Source organism: Diaphorina citri, unplaced genomic scaffold, assembly GCF_000475195.1.
Source record: "Diaphorina citri unplaced genomic scaffold, Diaci psyllid genome assembly version 1.1 scaffold23, whole genome shotgun sequence".
Taxonomy (NCBI): Eukaryota; Metazoa; Arthropoda; class Insecta; order Hemiptera; family Psyllidae; genus Diaphorina; species Diaphorina citri.
In genome coordinates, this window is record NW_007377461.1 from 178,478 (window position 1) to 199,804 (window position 21,327).

Below are 21,327 nucleotides of genomic sequence, written 5' to 3' on the forward strand. Positions count from 1 at the left end.
ATGATACTGATCCAAAATATATTCCAAGATAGGTAAATAGAGATGAATTAGCGTTTTAAAACACATGAAAATTGAAAACGAACCTAAATGAGAGTGATGTACAAATTACAAATCATATTAGAATTGAAATGATAACCACATTATTAGATGTAATCGATGTCAGTCTACATATAGTCAGTACAGACGGGATTGGAACAATAGAAAATAATCGTATGACTTGCTAATTACTAACATGGAAACTATTACGGAGGGTTTTTACCTATAATTTATTATTATCAACATTATCAACTACACTCTCTATAATCTACCTTATCATAGGCATCGTACCTCCTACTAGCAAGGAGAGACAGAGAGAGAGAGAGAGAGAGAGAGAGAGAGAGAGAGAGAGAGAGAGAGAGAGACACTACAGACAGAGAGAGAGAGAGAGAGGGAGACTGGAGAGAAAAGGTATGGAGAAGGTAGGAGGCGTTAGATAGGAGGATGTGGAGGAATATAATAAAGGAAGGTAACGTAGATCCCAAATAAGATTGGGAAAAGGTACAGTGAAAGAAGAAGAAGAAGAAGAAGAAGAAGATGATACATACTTCAATTCTCAATATGGTTCTACACTCCTACAGGTTATCGGATCCAATGAGAATGATCATCATTTACCGCTCCTGAAACGGTCAAGCAGTTCGCTGAAAAAGGTTGTAATGCAATCAGATTTTAGCAGCATCTTCTCCATGGTCAACAGACATCACCAATCTTTCATTATGGGTAACAGTTTCTGTTGATTTCTTACTTCACAATCACAACCTTTAAGTCCAATTATCTACATCTATTTCTGTCGTCATCGAGTAAAAACTCGGACTCCAATTCGTTCCTTCAACTCGGACACTAGGAGAATCGTTTGGTCGTTCCGATTCCAACGATTGACGATTCACATCCAGGGGTCACTGACCTCCGTCGTTGCTTCAAACCGTGACCTTGACAGCAATTGATTCTTAAACTAATCGTTAACGAGAGAACTAATCAGCCAAATGTCATCGCTCAAGGTCATCTAGTGTCCAATTAGTGACGAGATGTGACGCTCATGGAGCATCAATACATGGTGGGCTCAGCAAATGAGCATCAATTGTAGGCAGAAAGGCGGAACTAATTTTGGCAATTTCTATATTTAGAAAAAGGCACAAATGAGTATTGTGTAAATTTTGAACCCGGACGCAATTTGACATCAGCAAACCGTTGAAAAACAAAAAGAAACTATAAACGAAGACCGGTTTGATTTTCACGAGCAGTGGTTTTGATTCTGACCTGTTTAATTACCCTATTCCACATGGAGTGTTGTATACTAATACTAAGTAACTAAGTAGATCGATCACTATCACATTTTGTTTTTCTTTCAAACATTGTCTGTAAAAATTGAAATTGTAATCAGTTCCTCAATTATTATCCCTGATGTGCCCAGTCGGTCGCCCGTCTGAAATTGGGGCAATCGAACTTATAAAACTTCAGATTTAAAATCTAGAATTCTAGAAGATAGGATTTTTTCTCATTGTAGTTATCGTTTTAGGGGTTGATTTTAAGTTCTTCTTTTTTTAAGGCTAACGCGTTCATGATTCAATTACTACAAGCAGGCCTGGTCACTCCAGTCAGCACTGACCAACATGAAGTTAGAAGTGATGTGAAAGCCAAATCAGCGGGATGATGACGAGTTGATTTAATGGAAACTGGCATTGGCTTTGTGACAGACTCTTTTCAATAAAAGTGTTTATTTAGTCAAATGAAAAAAGTTCTTTTTTTAAGAGGTTAGACAGAGGGAACTGTAACTGCTATGGTCTTATCGTCCCGAAATCGAAGAGAGAAGAAAGACAGGATAGGAGAAAGCCCGCCGTTCCGAGAACGAACATTATCCCATCAGGATAAAATCCGCCCCGGGCGGGAATCGAACCCGCGGCCTAGTGCTTACAAAGCAGACGCACTACCAATTAAGCCAACTAGGCTGGCGATTTTAAGTTCAAACAGCAGACAAGAGAATGCAATCAACCTGTATGTTTCAAAGGGAATATCCCTTGGCACTACCAACTAAGCGAACTAGGCTGGCGATTTTAAGTTCAAACAGCAGACAAGAGAATGCAATCAACCTGTATGTCTCAAAGGGAATATCCCTTGGCACAAACTTAGATTGGGTAAATCCACTACGTACCTATAAGGGGGAATTTAAAACATGCATAGTCTATACCGTAAAATTTCAAAGATGGAATATTGAAAATAAAACCCGAACTGAACATGTTCTAACATGCTCTCAAAATGGATTCAGGAAAGGGGTAAAAAAAACCACATGTGATATCCATCGGCGCGCTTATCAAGTTAAGCCCATAGCCCCAATCCATTTAGCATCAGGCAAAACTGAATACTGGACGAGAAAAAATTCAAGTTATCATAAAAACTAGTCGGGCGAAGAAAAAAAGAACTGCGACAGAGCAACAATAATGAAACTCACAAAAAACCAGAATTCTGAGAATACGTCTGTACTTAACGTTTCACATATTATTTGCTCAAATATGTGTGGAGGGGGGTTCGAATATAAGCCAATACAACATAACAGCAAGGTTTAGTTTTAGGGATGGGATATTCGACTCTTTTTGAATATTCGAATACCACGACTCGATTCTTTTCAAATATTCGACTCAAAGAATCGACTCAGAGACTAAATCCCAGTAATAATTTAATTAAAAAAGTCAATTCTGCCGTCTAATGTTCCATATTAGGGTTTTCTAATGTTCTATATTAGGGTTTTCTAATGTTCTATATTAGGGTTTTCTAATGTTCCATATTAGGGTTTTCTAATGTTCCATATTAGGGTTTTCTAATGTTCCATATTAGGGTTTTCTAATGTTCCATGTTAGGGTTTTGCAGAATGTGCTAATTGTCTGGCCATGCGCTCCTAATGCTTTTATTAGCTGATATCAGAAGTCAATTAACAGTTAATTACTCCCTGGCCCTCTCTTTGTTCAAGCACATGTATTGAATCAAGCCATATTGTGTGTGGACATGAGAGGGAGGGAGAGATAGAGAGACAGAGAGAGAGAGACTTGAGGATTGTGCAGTAATACCAGCCTAGGTCCCTGAAGATCGGAGAGAAGTTACCAAGAATTTCATCTAGGGACTCCAGGGTATGCGTATGCAACTATGCACATTTCAAATCTTATAAAGTCCTCTCCATATAAATATGTACGTACTTTAAAATGGAACACACCCCACAACAAAGTGACCAAAGTCCTAGTTCCATTCATGATGTAAACAAGTGATGGGGTCATGACTATTGATTCTCAAGTTCAAACAGAAGGGCGTAGTCCACTCAAAGGTTCAAGAGTTAAAATCAGTCAAGCGTAATCATAAAACTTCGAATTCCGATCGATTGACTAAGGCTCCAGGGTATGCGTATGCAACTTTTCACATTTCAAATCTTACAAAGTCCTCTCCATATAAATATGTACGTACTTTGGAATGGAACACACCCCACAACAAAGTGACCAAAGTCCTAGGTTCATTCACGATGTAAACAAGTGATGGGGTCATGACTATTGATTCTCAAGTTCAGACAGAAGGGCGTAGTCCACTCAAAGGTTCAAGAGTTAAAATCAGTCAAGCGTAATCATAAAACTTCGAATTCCGATCGATTGACTAAGAACCCTTTATCTCTCTCGCTCTGTCATTTTGCGGAAAATTTGAATACCTGAATGACAATTTAATTTCTACTGGGAGGCAGGTACTTAGGTTCTTCTCAGAGGCAGGTACTTGAGTGAAGACATAAATGATATCTTATCTTTTTTTGAACCACGTCACTTGTTAGTCATAATCGTTATCACCTTATTAGTGAATACATAAAAAAATACATTACGAATACATTACTGGAATTCAGTGGCGTTATCAAGCAACTCCTATTTTCACAAACATATTCTGTAATGTAATGTAATACATTACGAATACATTACTGGAATTCAGTGGCGTTATCAAGCAACTCCTATTTTCACAAACATATTCTGTAATGTAATGTACCTAATTTCTTTATTGGCAAAATGTATACATTTAGTACAGAGAATCTTAGACAATGTTAAAAAAAGAGATTAAATCCCAGTAATAATTTAATTAAAAAGTAAATTTTGCCGTCTAATGTTTAATGTTTCATATTAGGGTTTTCTAATGTTCCATATTAGGGTTTTCTAATGTTCCATATTAGGTTTTTCTAATGTTCCATGTTAGGGTTTTGCAGAATGTGCTAATTGTCTGGCCATGCGCTTCTAATGCTTTTATTAGCTGATATCAGAAGTCAATTAACAGTTAATTACTCCCTGGCCCTCTCTGTGTTCAAGCACATGTATTGAATTAAGCATATTGTGTGTGGACATGAGAGGGAGGGAGAGATAGAGAGACAGAGGGAGGGAGAGAGAGAGACAGAGAGAGAAAGAGAGAGACTTGAGGATTGTGCAGTAATACCAGCCTAGGTCCCTGTAGATCGGAGAGAAGTTACCAAGAATTTCATCTAGGGACTCCAGGATATGCATATGCAACTATGCACATTTCAAATCTTATAAAGTCCTCTCCATATAAATATGTACGTACTTTAGAATGGAACACACCCCACAACAAAGTGACCAAAGTCCTAGGTTCATTCACGATGTAAACAAGTGATGGGGTCATGACTATTGATTCTCAAGTTCAGACAGAAGGGCGTAGTCCACTCAAAGGTTCAAGAGTTAAAATCAGTCAAGCGTAATCATAAAACTTCGAATTCCGATCGATTGACTAAGTTGGGAAATTTTACATGATTTCATTTGAATTTTGATATATTTTCGATGATAAAATTTGTATGATTTCATAGAATTTTGATGATAAATTTCGTTATCTAGCAATAAAAAAAGGCTTGAATTCTGATAAAATTGAAATGTTGGGTAATTTTGTAATTTCGTATGATTCCTTAGAATTTCGATTAAACTTCCCAATCTTCCCGTAACCGGTACACGTACACACCTGTGGTCCGGCCTATATTTAATTTGTTATCAGGGATTTTGGTATACACGTGGTATGAAAGATCTTTAGATAGGCACGTTATTTTCACTGTGAGAATGTGTGTAGGTGGTTGAACATGTGGACCGAAATTATATGCACGGCTTGCATCGCCTATGTTTAATTTGTTATCAGGGATTTGGTATACACGTGGTATGAACGATCTTTAGATAGGCACGTTATTTTCACTGTGAGAATGTGTGTAGGTTTCGATGATAAAATTTGTATGATTTCATAGAATTTTGATGATAAATTTCGTTATCTAGCAATAAAAGAAAGGCTTGAATCCTGATAAAATTGAAATGTTGGGTAATTTCGTATGATTCCTTAGAATTTCGATACTTCCCAATCTTCCCGTAACCGGTACACGTACACACCTGTGTTCCGGCCTATATTTAATTTGTTATCAGGGATTTGGTATACACGTGGTATGAACGATCTTTAGATAGGCACGTTATTTTCACTGTGAGAATGTGTGTAGGTGGTTGAACATGTGGACCGAAATTATATGCACGGCTTGCATCTGATAGCCACCTGCAAAACCTTCGAGAGTTTCTCCACTTCTCCCAAAAGTTCCAAATCAATGAGTCAGTAACTTAGTACCTACATACTTGGTTCAGAAAATTTCTCTGGCCATTCCAAAGGGGTCATTCAGTGTGCAATAGTCCTAAACTAAAATGGACGCGGCACTTAAGGGATCAGGAAGAGACCGCCTTAACATAATAAAGAGGCTATTGCTCGAGCATCATGAGTACGTTACCCAAACTCGTTACCTTTAAAACATCTAACCATGATCATGAAATTCATTAAATTTTCACAATGTGGTACTAACAGTTCTGCGGACTAAAATGGACGCGGCACATAGAGATCGCCTTAATATAATAAAGGGGCTATTGCTCGAGCATCATGAGCACGTTACCCAAACTCGTTACCTTTAAATTTAAAACATCTAACCATGATCATGAAATTCATTAAATGTTCACAATGTGGTACTAACAGTTCTGCGGTCAATGTCACACCTTTCAACCTACTTCGCCAGATAATCAATTCACCAAGGTAGAACTCAATACGTCCATATGTTGATCGACTTAGCTTGAGATACGTCCTTATGTTGATCGACTTAGCTTGAGATACGTCCATATGTTGGTCGACTGTAGTGTGGACACAATCTGAAGGCGCCCGTAGTAGACTACGGAGTCGACCAAGTTCGTCGAGTAGTGTACACAGCTTATAGAGTGTTCTACCGAGAGTATAGAGCGCTCTACCGAGAGTATAGAGTGTTCTACCGAGAGTATAGTGTTCTACCGAGAGTATAGAGTGTTCTACCGAGAGTATAGAGTGCTCTACCGAGAGTATAGAGCGCTCTATGACCTGTGTACTACTCTACAAACTTGGTAGACTCCATAGAGAGTGGTCTCAAGAGACCAACACCCATATTTATGAACAAAATGCTGGCTCTTAAGTTCGTGCTAAGCATAGTCTCAAGGCATTTGATTGGTCAATTTTGACTTGAGACTGATCTAAGAACGATCATTCTTGTTCATAAATACGAGTGTCAGTCCAAGCGAAAAAGTCTACAGTGTACGGCACCTTTACGTCCTTTACATTTGTCTAAATAACAATGTTGGGACGGTTATAACGCTTGTCCTGGTAATCAAGAGTGCGTGGGTTCATATCGTAGGATGTTCGAGTTTGTATCCCAGCGTCGACAATGTACTTTTATCCTCCCTTGTTAGATAATTTGACTCCACATTACCTCCTTTCGTGATTATAGCTTCCACTCTGGAGCCTGTCATGTGATTCGTGGGAGATTGATCTATCATGGGTGGTTGATTCTTCAAAGAATGATTGAGAGAAGGAAACAAGTGCTTAACAGCCCTGTGTTGAAAAGCACCAAATAAATAAAAATAAATAAATCAATTCAATTCCATGTACTCGTATGTGCTGAACGGTTAACAATGACCATTGTACAATGCAAGAGGCATTAGGATTCCCTCATGCTATTCTCAATGCTCGCGATGTTAACTCACATTTCACGCCTCCTGACATTGTCAAGAAGGTTATGGCTATTAGACTGTTTACTCCTGATTCCTTTCGTACCGACTTCCTTGATTCATTGATACTGATTCAACCCTGAATCAAATATGTATGTGCTGAACGGTTAACAATGACCATTGTACAATGCAAGAGGCATTAGGATTCCCTCATGTTATTCTCAATGCTCGCGATGTTAACTCACATTTCACGCCTCCTGACATTGTTAGGAAGGTTATGGCTATTAGACTGTTTACTCCTGATTCCTTTCGTACCGACTTCCTTGATTCATTGATACTGATTCAACCCTGAATCAAATGTTTCTAGAAGGAATAGAAGATCTAGAAGGAATAGATTTTAGAAGATTCCAAGACATTCTAGGAAGAAGGGATGGGTGTGTTCAATGAGAAACTTAACAAGAATAGCAAGTATGAATGCTTTCAGAATAATAAATCCTGGTTATAAATGTAGACTATTGTAGACCTTTAGATAAGGATGATAAGAGGTCAAAGAGGTGTGTGGTGCAATTTTTTGAGGAAGGCCGACTCAGAGAAATATGAACATGAGTCATCTTCAGTTGTAGACCTTTGATAAGGATGATAAGAGGTCAAAGAGGTGTGTGGTGCAATTTTTCGAGGAAGGCCGACTCAGAGAAATATGAACATGAGTCATCTTCAAGAAGTAGGTACCTATTTTGAACCAAGTTTTCAGCAGAATGCAACTTGAAAGTTCGTTATTTGAAGGTACCTACGAGTAATAAAAACCCAAACTATATCGCAAGATATAATATTTTTCAATCCGTACGAGTATCTTTAGAAAAGAGCCAAATTAGGAGATTAAAATGGACGCGGCACTTAAGGGATCAAGAAGAGACCGCCCTAACATAATAAAGGGGCTATTGCTCGAGCATCATGAGCACGTTACCCAAACTCGTTACCTTTAAAACATCTAACCATGATCATGAAATTCATTAAATTTTCACAATGTGGTACTAACAGTTCTGCGGTCAATGTCACACCTTTCAACCTACTTCGCCAGATAATCAATTCACCAAAGTAGAACTCAAGCAAATCTAGGAAAGATACCTCCGCCACAACTCGTTAGCATCAGCGACAAGCACAGAAATGTTGACAATGGAACTAAGTAGAACTCAAGCAAATCTAGGAAAGATACCTCCGCCACAACTCGTTAGCATCAGCGACAAGCACAGAAATGTTGACAATGGAACTAAAATGTGGAACAAAACCTCAAGGCCAGGTATCACATGGAAACGAAACTGGAAAGAGGAAATTGAGAACTACACACACTAGACGTAGACAGAATGGGAGATTACACCGAAACCAGGCTAGAACTTATGGACAACACGGTATACTCGTACGGAAAACGAGAATATCTTTTTGTTTGGCCAGCCACTCACTATCAGTTAGAACTGACAGGTACACCTGATCACGTCCGCCTGTCAGATCTACCTGATAGTGTGTGTGCTCATCAGTTATCAGGTAGACTTGACAGGCGGACCTTTTTAGGCGTACCTGTCAGATCTACCTGATAGTGTGTGTGTCATCAGTTATCAGGTAGACTTGACAGGCGGACCTTTTTAGGTGTACCTGTCAGGTCTACCTGATACTGATAGTGAGTGGCTGACCTTAGAAAACACACCAGAAAGAATATCTTTTTGTTTGGCCAGCCACACACTATCAGTTAGAACTGACAGGTACACCTGATCACGTCCGCCTGTCAGATCTGCCTGATAGTGTGTGTGCTCATCAGTTATCAGGCAGACTTGACAGGCGGACCTTTTTAGGTGTACCTGTCAGGTCTACCTGATACTGATAGTGAGTGGCTGACCTTAGAAAACACACCAGAAGACAGCAAATATAAGCAGATAAGTAGTCGAAGATTTCGGCATTTTAGGACCAAGTAACATCTTGAGGTCAAACGTCTCTCATGAGCTTTGAACTAAAGTGTATCTAGTTATCTAAGATTCAAGGGCTTGCTTGCCATGCAGTAAGTCCCGAGTACAATTTCCACCACCAATAAAAAATGTGCACTCGTATTTCGATTTCAAACATTTCAACAGGTTACTTTCGCCTATTACGTGTCAACATGTCCTAAGATCATCTTGTCTTCCTTCTCTCTTCAATTTCGGGACGATAAGACCTTAGCAGTTACAGTTCTCTCTGTCAAACTTCTTAAAAATAAAAAATTACGGCGCGGAATAGGAAAACTGGGAAAAGAACCAAAATACATACCTTCGCAAAGATTGCCCTGATTCCTGAACGGGAGGTGTGTGACCTGTTGTACAAGAGACATGCTATGTCATTCTGTGTATATGCTAGTCCACGCTCTACAATACTTCAATACTTATCTCTACATTTATCCTTGATAGCAGTAGGAATTCGCAGTATCTGCTGAGAGAAGGAAACAAGTGCTTAACAGCCCTGTGTTGAAAAGCACCAAATAAATAAAAATAAATAAATCAATTCAATTCAATTCAATTCAAGTCCACGCTCTACAATACTTCAATACTTATCTCTACATTTATCCTTGATAGCAGTAGGAATTCGCAGTATCTGCTAACTGCATCAAACTGCAATACAGAGAGTCACACCCTTAAAACGCAACAGGGGGTCTCTATGAATTCTATGATACTCCTCTGACCTAATGTGTTATGACAAGATATCATAAACACGGACTTACAACAATAACAACAACAAGAACACCCTAACAATGCAGTTAACATCTTGAACGACGTATCAATACTGTCAATAGAAACATGGATTATATCAATATATCAATAAGAACATGCATATAGTATCATAAGAGTCTACCTATTTGATTCTCTTCTCCAACCTAATGTGTTATGACAAGATATCATAAACACAGACTTACAATACCCTAAGGCCAGCCACTCACTATCAGGTACACCTGATCAGGTATACCTGACACCTGAGGAGCACACACACTATCAGGTAGACCTGACAGGTACGGCTGAAAAGGTCCGTCTCGTCGGGTCTACCTGATACATACCTGATAAGCACACATACTATCAGGTAGAACTGACTCTATCAGGCAGACCTGCCACCTGATCAGGTCTACCTGATAGTGAGTGGCTGGCCTAACAATGCAGTCTATCAATGTATATCACGGGCGTTGCAGCAAATCAGAAATGTTCTGATATTGAAGCGTTTGGATCATGCAATCAAGTGCAGGTATCCGCCCTAGTAATGTTCAAGGTGGAACTCATTACTCTAGTCACCAGCACTCCCCTGATGACTCACCCGTGTTCCTCTTGAGGGAACTAAGCCACATGTGGACCGTTCGGACCTAGGACGTAGCGTTGGAGAGTACTTACCTACTTACTTTCAGTGTCCGGACCACCAAAATGCCAATCAAATGATATTTTCTCAATGGGATGCCATTCTCGTTGCTTTCTCATTTGCTAACCACATATCATCGGTGTTGTATGTTAATATTATTAGTGAGGTCACTCACGCTCCGAGTCTCCGACGGTCCGACAGACTTAGCTCGGACAGCTCCTAGGTCTGTCCGTTCGTGGGAAAGTGAGTGGTGGAAAAGGTTTCCGACTTAAAACCGTCGGAGTGACTAGAAGCCGGAAGCATGTCCGTTCGTGGGAAAGTGAGTGGTGGAAAAGGTTTCCGACTTAAAACCGTCGGAGTGACTAGAAGCCGGAAGCATGTCCGTTCGTGGGAAAGTGAGTGGTGGAAAAGGTTTCCGACTTAAAACCGTCGGAGTGACTAGAAGCCGGAAGCATGTCCGTTCGTGGGAAAGTGAGTGGTGGAAAAGGTTTCCGACTTAAAACCGTCGGAGTGACTAGAAGCCGGAAGCATGTCCGTTCGTGGGAAAGTGAGTGGTGGAAAAGGTTTCCGACTTAAAACCGTCGGAGTGACTAGAAGCCGGAAGCATGTCCGTTCGTGGGAAAGTGAGTGGTGGAAAAGGTTTCCGACTTAAAACCGTCGGAGTGACTAGAAGCCGGAAGCATGTCCGTTCGTGGGAAAGTGAGTGGTGGAAAAGGTTTCCGACTTAAAACCGTCGGAGTGACTAGAAGCCGGAAGCATGTCCGTTCGTGGGAAAGTGAGTGGTGGAAAAGGTTTCCGACTTAAAACCGTCGGAGTGACTAGAAGCCGGAAGCATGTCCGTTCGTGGGAAAGTGAGTGGTGGAAAAGGTTTCCGACTTAAAACCGTCGGAGTGACTAGAAGCCGGAAGCATGTCCGTTCGTGGGAAAGTGAGTGGTGGAAAAGGTTTCCGACTTAAAACCGTCGGAGTGACTAGAAGCCGGAAGCATGTCCGTTCGTGGGAAAGTGAGTGGTGGAAAAGGTTTCCGACTTAAAACCGTCGGAGTGACTAGAAGCCGGAAGCATGTCCGTTCGTGGGAAAGTGAGTGGTGGAAAAGGTTTCCGACTTAAAACCGTCGGAGTGACTAGAAGCCGGAAGCATGTCCGTTCGTGGGAAAGTGAGTGGTGGAAAAGGTTTCCGACTTAAAACCGTCGGAGTGACTAGAAGCCGGAAGCATTTTCTGCCACACGGTCCCACTGTCAGACAGACCTAAGGGTGGCATTATGTACCAATTGTACCATCAAGCAATCCTCTTGATGCTTCACAACTTCATATGAATCCACAATTAACTCTTGGGTTTTTCAAATTGGCATTCGATTCTGTCGGGGTTTTCCCGATACGTGATACCCCTGACAATATTAGGTCCTCAGTCCTGTTAGAACATCTTCATTCCTCTGATAGTTGACACTGGTGACAGATCATACCAACCTTGGAACCTTCTACCGTCTAGTTACTTTCGGATAAAGTTTTTCACAGACGCGAACCTTCTACCGTGTTGTCACTTTTGTCTTTGGATAAATTTCCCCACAGAGTACCCCTATAGTATACGAGTATATGTAGATTCTTCTTTAAAAAGATGGGAAGCCCAATTTGTGGCTAATAGATCAGCAATTGTGGTGTCCCCACATTTACCTCAGATGAGTCAGGATTTGGCCAATAGATCAACAGCTCCTCTTCGGCACTTGGAGCACCATCATCTCAGATGAGACTTACCCGTTACCCGTGTCCAAGGCTTCTCACATGAACGTTAGATGGTGTTCTTCCAGAACTCTGCAACTTTGATGGCTGAGCCAAGAATCACGGACGTGTTCCTCTTGAGGGAACTAAGCCACATGTGGACCGTTCGGACCTAGGACGTAGCGTTGGAGAGTACTTACCTACTTACTTTCAGTGTCCGGACCACCAAAATGCCAATCAAATGATATTTTCTCAATGGGATGCCATTCTCGTTGCTTTCTCATTTGCTAACCACATATCATCGGTGTTGTATGTTAATATTATTAGTGAGGTCACTCACGCTCCGAGTCTCCGACGGTCCGACAGACTTAGCTCGGACAGCTCCTAGGTCTGTCCGTTCGTGGGAAAGTGAGTGGTGGAAAAGGTTTCCGACTTAAAACCGTCGGAGTGACTAGAAGCCGGAAGCATGTCCGTTCGTGGGAAAGTGAGTGGTGGAAAAGGTTTCCGATTTCAAACCGTTGGAGTGACTAGAAGCCGGAAGCATTTTCTGCCACACGTTCCGACTGTCAGACAGACCTAAGGTTGGCATTATGTACCAATTGTACCATCAAGCAATCCTCTTGATGCTTCACAACTTCATATGAATCCACAATTAACTCTTGGGTTTTTCAAATTGGCATTCGATTCTGTCGGGGTTTTCCCGATACGTGATACCCCTGACAATATTAGGTCCTCAGTCCTGTTAGAACATCTTCATTCCTCTGATAGTTGACACTGGTGACAGATCATACCAACCTTGGAACCTTCTACCGTCTAGTTACTTTCGGATAAAGTTTTTCACAGACGTAACAGTACGAAGATCTTCCATCCTCTGATAGTTGACACTGGTGACAGATCATACCAACCTTGGAACCTTCTACCGTCTAGTTACTTTCAGATGAAGTTTTTCACAGACGCGAACCTTCTACCGTGTTGTCACTTTTGTCTTTGGATAAAGTTCCCCACAGAGTACCCCTATATTATATGTAGATTCTTCTTAAAAAAGATGGGAAGCCCAATTTGTGGCTAATAGATCAGCAATTGTGGTGTCCCCACGTTTACCTCAGATGAGTCAGGATTTGGCTAATAGATCAACAGCTCCTCTTCGGCACTTGGAGCACCATCATCTCAGATGAGCCTTACTTACTAACTTACCCGTGTCCAAGGCTTCTCACATGAACGTTAGATGGTGTTCTTCCAGAACTCTGCAACTTTGATGGCTGAGCCAAGAATCACGGACTGACATGTCTCTGAAGAGGTTTATAGCAATGTCCTTTACAACAAGATACTAGGGAGGCGCTTGCATTCATTCTACTGACTGGCAACTGGCACATTCTTGGCATGACTATTTATTAACTGTTACTAGATCTAATGACTCGGAGCAGAGGCTATTAGAGACTATTTATAACGAATAGGATCGGATACATGTCCTCAGGATCGCGTAGGTGATGGTATCGGAACTTGGTACAGGGTGGTTTTCGCATGAGAGTAAAGAGTGAGTGAGTGATTGGGTGGTTGAGTGAGTGAGTGACTGAGTGACTGACTGACTGAGTGACTAAGTGAGTGAGTGAGTGAGTGAGTGAGTGAGGGAGTGATTGAGAAAGTGAGTGAGTGAGTGACTGACAGAGTGAGTTTTTGATTGAGTGAGTGAGTGAGTTATTAAAAAGAACCAAGTACCTACTTAACTCTTCTCAAACAACTGAGGGGAAAATTCGATGCTTCAATTGAGAGTCGGCCCCGGGTCTTCCAACTCACGAGGTGAGCGTTAGACCACTATGATACCAAGGTGGGTGGTAAGACTGGTAGGTGATAGCAAGCAATGGATACCCTACTACCCTAGTATACCTACAAGGAACCGGGTAGGTACTCAATTAGTCTTCTCTTATAAACGTCTTGCAATCTGATACTCACATTGATCTAAAGATTCTAAAGTACTCCAAAGACAAGAGCACTTGCCCCAGGCATCTACCTACACTGCACTAGGAAACGAGATCAATTAGTACTTAGCGTGGGAGTGGGGCGGCAAGGCTATCAATCCCCATGGCTCCAGGGCACGATAAGCATGTCTGTAGTATGTCCGAGACATGCTCTGGCACAGTGCCCAGCGCCCACGGTATGTCACACGGGCAGGAAATCGGAAACTTGTCGGTAGATCGGTCGATAACGTCGCGCCTGTAGGAGGTCAGGAAGTGTGAACGACATGCGACTTTTAGTCTTGTTTCCTTTAAATAAATTAATAAAAGGGGGAAATAAATATTTATAAGAGACTATTCTACCCCGGAACCAGTATAAATCGGACAAATCTTCACATCAATGGTGTTCTGGGAAAGATATAGGATAGGCGATAGGGTGTATGTATAACCTACTCGTAAAGGTGTGTCCAAACATATTAGTTGACCTTTGTTGTTGACTATGTTAGGACACATCTTTAATAGGTGAATTTTTGTCGAGGCAGTGTGGTCGTGTTAGACCACATCGATCGATGGATAGTCGACTATGTGTGTGGAAACACCTTAATATTTTGAATTGCCTCTAGACTGCTGGGGTAAAGGGACTTTTTAGTCTCATTCGAGCAGGATAAATAAGGTATATTCTATTCTAGATTCTCGTTCGCCCACCCATCTTATCAAGCATTACACCTAATGGGGAAAATATTTAATTAACAAATTCATGAACACATTAATGATGATTACTTACTCAACAGCCATACTGACTCAACACCTTAAAGGCCCGTTCACACTTATCGTTCGGAAAAAAAAATCGTGTCGTGCGTAATGGAAACACTCATAAAACACTGCCAACAGGATATTCAGAAGAAGAAAAAGCGGGATGAAACTCACAAGTGGAAACAGGCCTTTATTGAACCACCATGCATCAACTTGTTATCAACAGAATAGAACCTGATAAGCTCTACAAATATTTGAACGTTGATAGGACTGTTTATATTTTGATTTGAATTGATTTTTTTTAACTGCGACTTGGAAAATTTTAGGTACGATAGGTTTGGTTGCTAACCTGCCACAAAATTGTAGAGTTTTTAGAGTCAGAATGGCCTGAAGACAAATTCGAACTTAATGTAAGAATAAGAAGGTCACAGGTTCGATTTCCGCGCGAGGCGAACTTTATCGTAATAAACAGAAAAGGTTCGTTCTCGGAACGACTGACTTTCTGTCCTCTCTCTTCGATTCTCCTATCCTGTCCTTCTTCTCTCTTCGATTTCAGGTAAAACCTCCATTGTTACAGTTCACTCTATCATACCTCTCGAAAAAGAAAATTGATTCGAGGAAAAGTTGATCAATCATACCCAGACAATATCAAATACCTAATACTTGTGCCAAAAAATTACCTGTCAAATAGCTACCTATAAAAAATTACCTGTCAAATAGCTACCTATTGGAATTTACGTGCAATGAGGAAATTAATCTAGAACCAGACAAACTGGTTTACCACGTTAGTAGAGGGACATAGCTCGTAAAATGAAAAAGAATGTGAAAATCAATAAAAATGATTTTTCAGCCCAAAAATTGAAAGAGGTATAGTTATAGGTAGTGAAAATATTTCAAACAAGGAAGAAGGGACAGTCTGATTAGCTGATTACTCTGAAAGGGAATGATCTGAAAATCATAAAATTGGGATTTTGAAAAATCAATAAAGTTAGGTATTATTGTATTTATGGGGGGGAAAACAGTAAAATAAGTAATTGAGGAAAATAGCTGAAACAAAGAATAAACATCTACATAAAGTTTAGAATGTTTAGATTGATGAAATTGAAGAAATAAAGAAAAATAAAATCGAAGTACCTAAAATAGAAAGTAAAAACCTGGAGTCAAGATATTAGGGCACATCCACTAAAAGACGCTATTCTGGAAAACCCACTCTCCTTACGAAACACTAAAATTAAGCGCTGTTGAGTGTGGTGTAAGCTTGGATGAGTAACTGACTCAACTGACTGACACCGAATGGATAGGCGTACGGCGTACCTAACTATACTGAAAGCTACAATATATGTAACTACTTGTGGATATGCAATCATTCAGCTTCGGAAATACGCTATTATATTGGAAGGAGTAAAGGCGCCTCCACTGATATTGATGTTTCAGACATTAAACTAGATTAGATCATATTAACAATACATATAATAATAATAATTATTACCGTAACCTGGGGCTAGATTACTCCATGGAGATAACTTTACTCCAAAACACAGTCTAAGATTCGTCGAAATATAACAGACAAATGAACTCTTACCTATAAATTTCGAGTTGAGGGTAAAGTTCACCCCGGGTGGGAATTGAACCCATGCCCTAGCACTTGGAAGGCAGGCATGCCAAGTTAACTAGGCTGGAGCTATCTCTGAACTAAAATGAATGATACTATTTTACTTAGGTTATTTATGAAAATGGATACTTACGTCTTGGGAAAAAAGTCATTATTGATGTTCACTCTGTGGAAAACTCAACTTACTATAGTTCTATCAATGACTGGGGTAGGACTACCACGCTTGAACTGACTCAGGTGTGGAGAGGTTTTGCGTTTTGCTCTATGGTACATTCTTACTTTTGTCCAACTATTGACCAAGTACATTCTTACTTTCGTCCAACTATTGACCCTGACCTACATTGGGGACCAGTGTAGGAATTTCGCAAGTATCTCGGCTCTGGTATACTTACCTACCTTAACTTTGTCTAGTAACTGCGTAGTAGTAGTTGTTGATACGAGTATACCTACCTATCTATAGTCTATTTACCTTTATGGAATTTATGAAACTTTTGTACTCATATATATGACTGTTATATAGGACTCCAGACTGCGCGTGAACTTAGCTATGCTATAAGTGTGAAGTTACCTATGTGGCGAAAAAGTGCTGAAGGTTTTTTTTTTTTTTTTTTTTTTGGGGTTTTGATAGAGGGCACTGTGAAAAGGGAGGTTTTATTGTGCCAAAATTGAATAGAGGAGGACAGAATAGGAGAAAGCCAGCCGTTCCTAGAACGAACCTTATCTGTTTAGGATAAAGTTCGTCCCGGGCGGGAATCGAACCCGCGATCTAGCGAAAGTATGAAATCTGACCTTCAGTAAAATTTACGAAATTCAGTAAAACTGTTATGCAATTCCACCTTCACAGTAAAGCTGTAACGCCAACACCGGTCGGCAAGTTATGAAATTCGACCTTCACAAGGCTGAAAGAAAATTTCCCATCATCAAATTACACAACTTTTTCCCCCCGTTTTGGTACTTCATCTCCCGCGGCACCATGCCGTTCCCTTGTTTATTATTCCCATTTCCTTTTCCTTTTTTCCCTCAATTCCCTTTGACTCATCGGACACATTTTTTCCCTCCCGTAGTCTCTTTCCCATAACAATCCCCTCTCCCCCTTTCTCCCATAGCACTCTGCCCCTTTCTCCTCTGACAATATTTCCCTTTTCCCCTGACCATCTATCCTTCTCTCTCCTGCCGCTAATGTTGGAAAGAGAAAGGGAAAAAAACTCGATCACATGATCCCCTTAGGGGGGGAGAGGGAGAAGGAACCGAAAGGGGAAGGGAGGTAGGAAGAAAGAATCGGAAGGGGAGGGAGCTAGGAAGAAAGAATCGGAAGGGGAGGGAAGAGATAGAAAGAACTAAAGAGGAAGGGAGGGAGGAGGAATTTGTAGGGAGAAGTAGAGAAGGGAAGTGGTAAGAACGGAGGAGAAAAGTTATACAAAGGGAGGGATAAAAATCGATAAATCCCTCCTCACAGTCCCTGAGAGAGGGGAAGAAGGGGAATTTCTTTCCGTATAGGTCAAGGTTTGAGGGGGAAATGTTGTTGCCCTGTAATATGAGGTTTTCCTCTGCTGTTAACACTCTTGTCAATCCTTTCTTCGTTTGAATAATTCTATTGTGTTTTTGGGGAATAGAAAATATCACTATCACTAGGTAGATTAGAATAGACAGCGTTCTGCGGTTCTGAGAAAAAATAGGTAGGTGATAGATCTAGGTAGAGGTACCTATAGTTACCTACTTGTAAGACAGATCTACAATAGGAACTTACTAACTTGTATCTACCTACCAATGTATCATCTTCTGACTTTGTCTTCTTCTTCCTCCAAATTAAACTTACGAAAAGCAATGATAAAGGTCTCTAGAGGTCAGACAAAATAATATGGTCGTTAGGTGTTTCATTCGTGGAGGAAGGTCTTTCCTATTGCCAAGAACCCAGACTGTTAAGTATATTTCCTCTTCTTACTCCTTCTATTTCTCCTATTCCCCCTCCCCTTTCTCTTCCTTCACCTCTCCTCTTGGGAGCGAGAACATCTTCCCCTCTTTTTCCTCCGCCTCCTCCTCTTCTTCTTTCTCTAGTGGATTAGTCTGCTCAGTTCATAGTTATGTCTGCTTATAGGAGACCTCGGCCATAGACAATGTACTGTGACTAGCTAAGGTCGTTGACTTGATAAGAGGCAGAGCGCTTCTTTTCTGCATCGTAGGAGGTATAAGTACCTACACCTAAACAGGTGGTAGAATAAAATTGGTGATATCAAACCACCTCGAAGCAATAGTTACGAAATTTATTGATAAGTTGTTTGAGGCATTAGGTACGTACATGTCTTGATAACTTGATATTAAACCAATAGTCTCCATGAAGAATGTCGTTCATCAAAAAACTAAACATGTTCCAAATGGACTCCACAGGCTAAAACACAAGGTGATTACTCCTGTACAAAGTTGTACATCTGAGTAACTCATAAATACTTCAGTACTTATATGGTCGATAGATTTTTTGATCGACTTAGCTTGAGATACGTCCATATGTTGATCGCCTTAGCTTGAGATACGTCCATCGTACGATAGGTTTAGTTGCTAACCTGCCACAAAATTGTAGAGTTTTTAGAGTCAGAATGGCCTGAAGACAAATTCGAACCTCATGTAAGAATAAGAAGGTCACAGGTTCGATTTCCGCGCGAGGCGAACTTTATCGTAATAAACAGAAAAGGTTCGTTCTCGGAATGACTGACTTTCTGTCCTCTCTCTTCGATTTCAGGACGATAAGACCTCAGTTGAGTCAGTTGTTACTGTTCCCTCCATTAAACTTCTCGAAAAAGAACATTACTTCGAGGAAAAGTTGATCTTATGTATACTTCCCAGACAATATCAAATACCTAATACTTACTCATGTAGGTACTTACCTGTCAAATAGCTACCTATTGGAATTTATGTGCAATGAGGAAATTAATCTAGAACCAGACAAACTGGTTTACCACGTTAGTAGAGGGACATAGCTCGTAAAATGAAAAAGAATGTGAAAATCAATAAAAATGATTTTCAGGCCAAAAATTGAAAGAGATATTTATAGGTAGTGAAAATATTTCAAACAAGGAAGAAGGGACAGTCTGATTAGCTGATTATTCTGAAAGGGAATGATCTGAAAATCATAAAATTGGGATTTTGAAAAATCAATAAAGTTAGGTATTATTAAATTTATGGGGGGGAAACAGTAAAATAAGTAATTGAGGAAAATAGCTGAAACAAAGAATAAATATCTAGGTAGCTAAAGTTTAGAATGTTTAGATTGACGAAATTGGACCATGAAGAAATAAAAAAAAAAATCGAAGTAAAGAGATACAGAAAATAGAAAGTAAAAATCTGGAGTCAAGATATTAGGGCACATCCACTAAAAGACGCTATTCTGGAAAACCCACTCTCCTCACGAAACACTAAAATTAAGCGCTGTTGAGTGTGGTGTAAGCTTGGATGAGTAACTGACTCAACTGACTGACACCGAATGGATAGGCGTACGGCGTACCTAACTATACTGAAAGCTACAATATGTAACTAGGTACTTGGATATGCAATCATTCAGCTTCGGAAATACGCTGGTATATTGGAAGGATTAAAGGCGCCTCCACTGATACCTATTGATGTTTCAGACAATAGACTAGATTAGATCATATTAACAATACATACCTATATATAATAATGTTATGTAGGTAGGTAGATAATTACATCATATTGATAATAATTCGGCAATAATAAAACATCTGAATGAATGGTGGGTGTCCAAGGCATGTTGATGTATCTACGTCATTATAGGTAATAAATAAATAAATTATAGTGACGTCATAAAAACAAAGAAGGTCAACCGTCTGCCAGGTATCTCTCTCTCTCACTCCCTCTCTCTCTCTATCTCTATCTCTCCTTTCTCTCACTCTCACGTCATTAGACCGTCCTTCTTTTTCGTCATTTTTCCACGAAAAACCGTCCTCCTCCTCCTCCTCCTCTTCCTCCTCCTTTTCCTCTTCTTACTCCTTCTATTTCTCCTATTCCTCCTCCCCTTTCTCTTCCTTCACCTCTCCTCTTGGGAGCGAGAACATCTTCCCCTCTTTTTCCTCCGCCTCCTCCTCTTCTTCTTCTTTCCTACCAGATATACGAAGACACGGATTTCCAGAAAAAAAAAAAAAACTTGGAAAAAAATAGGTACCTAACTAGAAAGGTAGGTACCTACCTAGGTACTACCTACTTACGGAGAAAAAATAATTAGAACAAGGTACAACACAACTACGTCATTTGCGGTAACCAAAAATCGTGTAAACGAACCTTTAATGACGTCATCAATGCACGGCTTCAGTTATTCGTATCTTTTCGGCTTAACCTCCACTCACTTTCAACCTCCTTGGAAGAAGGAGGAGAGGGGAAGTTATCAGATGACGCATTTCCCCTCCAATGGTTTTTATCAATCGAAATCCACATAACCTCGAAATTCCATGAAGATTTGAAGTTGAAGATAAATGACTGACTGGTCTGACTGTCTATTCTCTATTTTGTCGAGTTCAGTTCAAAAACCTCGATTGATCTAATCAATCTAATTTAAAAGCTAAATACCTAGGTTTGTTAAAGTTCAATCATACGTTTTTCCTTTCCTATTTTGAGACACCGAAGTCCCGAAGTGTTTTTAATTTGAACCCAACCGTCGGTGAATCAGTGATTCTTTTCCAAGCAATGTCCCTATTACAAAATCTAACCGAAGTTATTGGAGGTATTTCTGACGGTGTCATTCATTATTTTATCAACGGAACTATGAAACAGAAGTGCCAATTCACCAAAGTTCCAACCGTAAGTTGACCTAAGTGCTTGGTGGAAAGCTGGGAAGTATTGATTGCTTTTCGTTTGAATATCAGAGGTAGAGAGAGTTTTTAATTTGG

General features: G+C 40.2%; 1 protein-coding gene across 1 annotated transcript in view; it reads left to right on the forward strand.

Moving 5' to 3' along the window:
• LOC103509493 (hexokinase type 2-like) overlaps positions 1-21,327 on the forward strand; it is a 53,800-nt gene that overhangs the window by 10,240 nt on the left and 22,233 nt on the right. The gene's annotated exons all lie outside the window — the stretch shown is intronic.